Source organism: Lynx canadensis, chromosome B3 (genome assembly GCF_007474595.2).
Source record: "Lynx canadensis isolate LIC74 chromosome B3, mLynCan4.pri.v2, whole genome shotgun sequence".
NCBI classification, from domain to species: Eukaryota; Metazoa; Chordata; class Mammalia; order Carnivora; family Felidae; genus Lynx; species Lynx canadensis.
The window spans coordinates 74,182,724-74,189,964 of record NC_044308.2 but is presented as its reverse complement, the minus strand read 5'-3'; the positions used below and the strand labels follow the sequence as shown (position 1 = coordinate 74,189,964).

Below are 7,241 nucleotides of genomic sequence, written 5' to 3'. Positions count from 1 at the left end.
AGGGAGACAGAGAATCCGAAGCAGGCTCCAGGCTGTCGGCGCAGAGTCCGACACGGGGCTCGAACCCACCAACCGTGAGATCATGACCTGAGCAGAAGTCAGTTGCCCAATGGACTGAGCCCCCACATGTGGCTATTTTGAAGGTGAGGTAGCAGGAAGTGGGGATAATTGTGGTCACATCAATCAATGCCTAAACCTACAGCTTAAATATTATTTAATGTTGAAGAAATTCAGAGCTGGAAAAAGACCTTGGAAATAATTTAGCACCTCCCTCATTTATAGCTGGAGAAACCAACAGAGACTTTGCTGCTTGCAAGATGCCTGGAAGGTTCAGAAATTTTAGGAATGTAGTTAATACGTCGAGTTATTAAGGGGTTTGTGGTAAGATTTTCAGTATTCCATGCTTGCTCCCCTTTTCTTAGGTTCCACCTGAACTGTTAAGACAGCAGCAACAAAGCACAAAAAGACATTTTTCCAGTTTTCTGTTGAAAATGTTTGGCTTTCTGGTTCTAATCCCATCTTTGGTCTTTGTGTTCTTTCTGGAAAGAAAGATCGAACCAGAGGATAGAAAGACCCGACATTGTAGGAAAATTATCCAGGAAGATGGTGGAGTGAGTAGAAACCCAGCCAAACTCCTCATCACAAATTGTATTAAAATCAATCAGAAATTTTACTAAAGAAATTTCAGCAGTACCACAGAGATCAGTCACTAAGGTAACTTAAGGGAGAATGCATTAAACTGGAAAAATTAATGTGGCCTCCCTGAAAAAGTGTCATCACTCAAAAAAGAAAAAAGGAGGTACAAAAAACTTTATTTTAATTAATCCTGAAAAAGAGCAACCACAGGGAACCACACAAAGAATTCAGAAAACAGTTGGAGCCCCTTTTCAAAGAAACGGATAACGATATCCTCTCAAGTGAGAGAAGGTCAGAATTAAAAAGAATGAAGGTAACGATCATTGCAAAAGACAAACCGAAGTTGTTGTTTGAGCTGTACAAAGAAGAAATTGCACTTAAATCAGTTTAAAAAACACTAAAAAAACTTTCAGCGATATATCCAGAATTTCAAGAAACTAAACTAAGAAATTAAACAGTTCAGGAGGGCCATTCTGGGGAATAGAGCTTATTAGCATTGCAATTTCTTCATAGTTAGATTTCCCGGATAAGTAGACAAAATAAAAGGGACTAAATCAATAATTAAAGATGCAGTAATATATTCTCCAGAACCAATAAGAGGGTAGATTTGAAATGGGAAGAACCTATGGTCTCATAGAGTCCTTACAACATTTCAAGAGCGACTTGTGGTTTACGAGATAGCTCTCACACTCGTGCGTGTTCTCATTTGCCCTTCACAACAACTATATGAGTTAAACAGATAATATTATTCCCTCATTTTGCTGACAGAAATTAGCCTCTGAGAGGCTGAGTGGTTTGTCCAAGGGATGTAACTAGTGAGTGAAGAGTCCAAGTTTTGCTCTCCAAAGTGGGAGGATCTTATGTACATTTTGCATACTAAGGAAAAAACATCTACAATAACATGCAAAAAGAAAAGATCACTTAAAAATGTTTTTAAAAATGTTTAGTTATTTTTGAGAGAGAGAGAGAGAGACAGAGCATGAGCAGGGGAGGGGCAGAGAGAGAGAGGCAAACACAGACTCTGAAGCAGGCCACAGGCTCCAGGCTCGGAGCTGTCAGCGCAGGGCCCAGTGTGGGTGTTGAGCTCTCGAACTGTGAGATCATGACCTGAGCTGAAGTCAGATGCTCAACTGACTGAGCCACCCAGGCACCCCTGGAAAAGATCACTTTTAAAAGAATGCAAATTGGAAAGACTATTGCCCTTTCTAGTAACATAAAAATAGCGTGGTGAATATGGAAAGATACCACCAAGGATGGGGGTGGGTGGAGAGACAGAGAGAGACAGAGTGAGAGAGAATGTGTCCATTCATTCATAACCTTGCCAAACTGCCCTCCATGTGGTATGCCACAAAGACCTCTTCAAGGTCCTAGAAACCCAACCAGTCATCTTTTTCCAATTAGTTCTGAGGACTGCTTCTAACAGAAGTCTGCATTAAACACAGAAACCTAAATAGGTGGCATTGACCTGAATTATCTATTCTTATCTTTTACATTATCTATTACAAAAATATGTAAATGAGAACAGTATGAGAAAGCATTTTTTTGTTGATAAAGTACAATTATTGTATTTGATGGAATGAGAGTAAGATGTATCCTCATTCGTGTATGAGGCATTACAAACTGCTGTCAACTTTCTAAGAATTATTTGGCTAAATATGACAGGAACTATCCCCTACACGCAATACTACTAGTCTGGGAACTTATCCTAAAGCAATAATGCAAAGAAGAAAAAGTTATATAGGTGGCTATACTGATATTATTTATAGTTGTTAAAACTTGAAATAAAAACCCAGTAATTGGGTTTTAGCCCACATGAATATTATGTAAGCTATTAAAAAATAATGAAAATTAAATGTGTGTATGAAATTAGCGATGGGAGTAGAACTAAACTTTTCACATTACCCTGATTAAACAACGAAAACCGTGTGCACATAGATAAAAAGTGGAATGCCATTCAGAGAAACGACATGAATTCATTTAGGGAGTGGGATTGAAGCTGAGCTTTCTAATTTCATTCTTTAAATAATTTTTAAATTTATAAATGATTAAGAAATGACCAATGCTGTTGCTGAAACATGGCCAGTCCCATCCAGGTCCGAGATTTGTGGCCTCTTTGGAAGGATGAGAAAGTGCTCGTAGGCATGGTGTCTGAGTAGGAGAGCTGAGGCCCGTGGGCCTGGGGACCAGGGCTGAGAAGAGACCTAATTTACCCTCTGTCGTCATCATCGTCGTCTTCTTCTTCTTTTTAAAAATATTTAAAAATATTTTTAAATGTTTGTTTATTTTTTCAGAGAGAGAGAGAGCATGTGCACACGAGCAGGGGAGGAGCAGAGAGAGAGAGGGGGAGAGAGGATCCAAAGCAGGCTCTGCTCTGATAGCAGAGCCCAATGCGGGACTTGAAATCATGAACCTCAAGATCATGACCTGAGCCGAAGTCGGATGCTTAACTGACTGGGCCACCCAGGCACCCCGTCCTCTATCTTCTTTGATGCCTTTTGAATTTTGTATCCTATGCATGTGGTACCAATTTTGAAAATGATATCCAGGTGCGACAAATCTCCATTGACTATGTTTCTGATTCCAGAATTGGGCCAAATGGTCGGATGATGGGACAGAATAGTTAAAATCAGGGTGGCCTTGGAAAATCCAGAGCATTCAGTCAGTGTGCCAAATAATTGGAAGGGTGAGCAGTTGAAGCCATCCTGAAGGTAGACAGAGGGCAACAGGTAGGGGGTGGGCCCGCCTGGGAGTCCAGTTGAAGTGGCGGAGATCTGGGAATCTCGGGGTTGAAGGCCAAGGAACAGAGAGCTGCAGTGCGGAGGTTGAAGGTGAGCAGAGCCAGTGACAAAGTGCTTGTGTTGCAGATGGCAGGGGAGGGAGGTGAGGGAGGTGTGGGCCGAGTGGCAAGGGAGGCAAGACTACCCCATGAGGTATGGTGCAGATGGAAACCAGGGGTAGGGCATGGAGTGGAGCCAGAGCCTCTGGGGGTATGAGGTGGGGGACACCACAGAGGCTCGGAACAAGGGGAGCCTACTGGGGTGGGCTGCTGAGGCCAGGGCGAGGTGGGAGGAAGCAGATGCACCTGACTGGGTCCAAGGATCCGGGGCCAGTGGTGCTAGGGTAGCTGCAGATCTTAACAGTTTCTTCTCTTACATAGTTGGCAAGGGAGAAAGAGTAGGATTAGCATTCAGAAGGCCTAGGTTCAGGTCTTGCTTTGGAGACCAGCTCTGTGACCTTGATCACTGTTCTGTCATCCTCAAATATGGGTCATATTACCTGGAGGCAGAATGAGGGGACAACAGTGAGCCGGGGAATGGGGAGCTACGTGCTGTCTGAGCTGTACCTACAATCAGCACAAAACAGCTCGAAGCAGAGAAGTGCCATGTCACATGAAGGAGGCAGAAAGGCCACTTGAGATGGACTGAAGCCTGAATAAAGACCTTAACTTGTTAGAACAGGATTTGAGGAACCGCAGAGCCCTGAAGAGTGGCAGGTGTCTATACTGGCTAAGCACTGCTCGGGTGAGGGAGAGGTGTAGTGTTTTTTTTTTTTGCTGACAGGGATGCATTAGGCTTCTCTGACCCCCTCAAAGCCTTGAGTCATGGTAACCTGCTCGGCAGGTAACCCTCTTGTGACCCTCTGTGTGGCACTGTTTGGCTTCCCACATAGCCTGCCCCACAGGCATAAGCCTTTCCATTAGAGGAGGAAAATACCCGGTCCCTTTGAAAGTTGTTTCTCATTGTTCACTAAAATAGTTAAAAACAGCAACTTCGGGACCACGTTCAAGTTCTAGCTCTACTCGCTGCTTTCTTCAGCTGCCACCAAGGTGCTTGGTCTTTGTGAGGAAGTTAAACTAAGGCTGCGTTGGGTGAGGGCGTTGCCTCATTCCGTGACTAGCACTGGGCCAGGTACACTGGCCTAGCACGCCTGCACCAAGGCCTTCATCTGGGAGCTCCCCTGAATGTACTCGGCCCTCATCCTGCACGACAATGAGGTGACAGTCATGGAGGAGAGGATCAGTGCCCTTATTGAAGCAGCGGGTGTAAAGGTTTCAACCTTTTTGGCCAGGCTTGTCTGCAAAGGCCCTGGCTGATGTCAACATCGGGAGCCCCATCTGCGTAGTTCAGGGCTGGTGGACCTGCACCCTGCACTGCTGCTGTCTCAGCTGAGGAGGGAGTGGAAGCAAAGAAGAAGCTGAAGAGTCTGAGGAGGACGTGTGCTTTGGTCTGTCTGACTAAACTTCTTCTGTAGCCTGTTCAGTAAGAAGCGGAAGTGTTAAAAAAAAAAGTTCTGGCTCTGCTTCTTCCTAGCTGGTGACCTTGGACAGGTGACTGGACCTTCCTGTGCCTCAGTTTTCGCATCTATAAAATGGAGATGTTAATAGTACTTGGCTCCTACTTGTGAGGAATAGTGTGGTAAATCATGTAAGAGTACTCAGCATGTGGTGCATAGTAGGTGCTGTGCACATGCTGTGGTACATGTGGGAAATGACTGACTTGGCACTCTTGTTTATCCACATTGCACTCTGGGAGCTTAGAGTCTCGGAGATGCTGGCACCCCTGAGAGGCTGTCCCATTCTCTCTGTGCTGGTACAGTCAGGTTTCTGGGCCTATAAGACTGAGGAAGACATTCAGCCATGGTGACTTCTCCAAAGTAATGCCTTGTGGGGACCTTAGGCAGTGACCCAGAGGGCTGCCTCTGCTTGCCTCCTGGGTTCTTTCCTTTCTTTCACATCTTAATGCCACTCGGGACTGTTGAGAGGGCTGGACGGGATGTCTGTAAGCCCTTGCAGACAGCAGGCATAAATGATACATGATAAATGAATGAATGAAATTGCCTGCTCATCCCTTCTTCCGGGGCTGGCAGTCCCCAGGGAGACAGACATGTGCGGAAATTGGACAGCCACATATGAAGAGGAAGGAGGACTCTATTGTATCAGAGGAGGGAGGCAGGGGGGAGATTTTGTTTGTTTTGGAGAAAATTCCAGGAGTTTCCTAGAGGGAGGAGCTTCCAGATGGAGGAGGTGGTTTTCGTGAGTCTTGGAGGGGTGAACAGGCTACAGGGAGCTGAGGTGGCTGCAGCCTGGGTGTGTGTGGCAGAATGCTGGGAGATGAGGCAGAACCATCTGATGGGGGCCAGATCCCATGAGTATGAACAATGACAAATTGTGCTGTGCTAATAGGTTTTGATTTCATCCTACAGGCAATGGGGATCCCCTGAAGAATTTCAGGCAGGTGAGTGACAAAAAGGAATTTGCATTTTATTTATTTAGTTAGTTTTTTAAATGTTTAGTTATTTTTGAGAGAGACAGAGCGTGAGCAGGGGAGGGGCAGAGAGAGAGAGAAAAGGAAACACAGAATCCAAAGCAGGCTTCATGATCATGTGAGATCATGACCTGAGCGGAAGTTGGACACTTAACTGACTGAGCCACCCAGGCGCCCCAGGAATTTGCATTTTAGATGTGAGATCCTTGAGAGTCTGAGAGGTGTTTTTTTTTTTTTTTTTTTTTTCTTTTTGAGAAAGAGAGAGAAAGTGAGAGACAGAGGTAGAGGGAGGAGTAGAGGGAGAGAATCCAAAGGAGGCTCCATGGCCAGTGCGGAGCCCAATGTGTGCCTCGATCCTGTGACCCTAAGATCATCACCTGAACTGAAATCAAGAGTTGGCCACTCAACCAATTGAACCACCCAGGTGTCTTGAGAGCAGAGGAAGTGTCTTATCTACCCTTGTGTCTTTAGTAAGAGACGTACAATTTTATTCATGGTAAGAAATCCACATTTGGTAAATGAATGAAAGACAGCAGTGGTGGCTATGGAGGATAGATGGGTCTGAGGGAGACCACTAAGGAGGCCAGGTGGGGGCGCTGAGCGTGTGAGCAAGGGGAGCATTGGGGCTTGGGAGGAGGTGACCACATTTGAGACTTGTAAAATTAGACCTTTAGGTGATTGGCTGTGGTGGGGGCACTGATGAATGAAGACAAAGCAAAGATGGCTTTATGATTTCTAGCTAGGGTGATGGCAAAGCTATTAAAAATTGAAAGAAACAAGGGGGAAGAACCAATATGCTAACATCTAGGACACCACCACAGTATGAAGTGCTCAGTGGGCATAAATGAATTTTTCTTCTCTCAGAATTTTGCCTGAAAGCAAGGCTGTCATCGTTAATGCTGCTGATCAACTCTTCTGAGTCTTTGAGGGGACCCAAAGTTTCAGTTTCAAGGTAGGATTAAAGAAATCATGTTGCAATGATCACCTGTATTATTTTAGGTCATGTGTATGATGGGACATCTCTGGAAGGGGCAAGTATAAGCATATGTGTTTAACTATTGAACTATGAACGTTACGAATACACAACTGAATGGAAAGTCCGGAGATTTCCCTTATACCCCCTACTTCCCCACCCTGTCCCCCCTGCCACAACCTCTCCCACTGTCAACATCAGCCACCAGAGTAGCACATTTGTTACAACTCGTGAATCTAAAATTACTCTAAAATATAAAATCTGTTAGTTAAAAAAAACTCGATACAAGTGTATACTAGTATACACTGTGATTATATGCATATACAACTGTGTACAGCTATCTGCAGTGGAGACAAACAGGACCATCT

General features: G+C 44.7%; 1 long non-coding RNA gene and 1 pseudogene across 1 annotated transcript; both read left to right on the top strand.

Moving 5' to 3' along the window:
• The first annotated feature begins 3,088 nt into the window (after positions 1 to 3,088).
• LOC116738159 lies at positions 3,089 to 6,853 on the top strand. The gene is made up of 3 exons (XR_004343802.1): positions 3,089 to 3,464; positions 5,839 to 5,870; positions 6,765 to 6,853. It is a non-coding gene; the product is annotated as an uncharacterized LOC116738159 (long non-coding RNA).
• On the top strand, positions 3,752 to 5,382 carry LOC115516278 (annotated as a pseudogene).
• Positions 6,854 to 7,241: the final 388 nt, after the last annotated feature.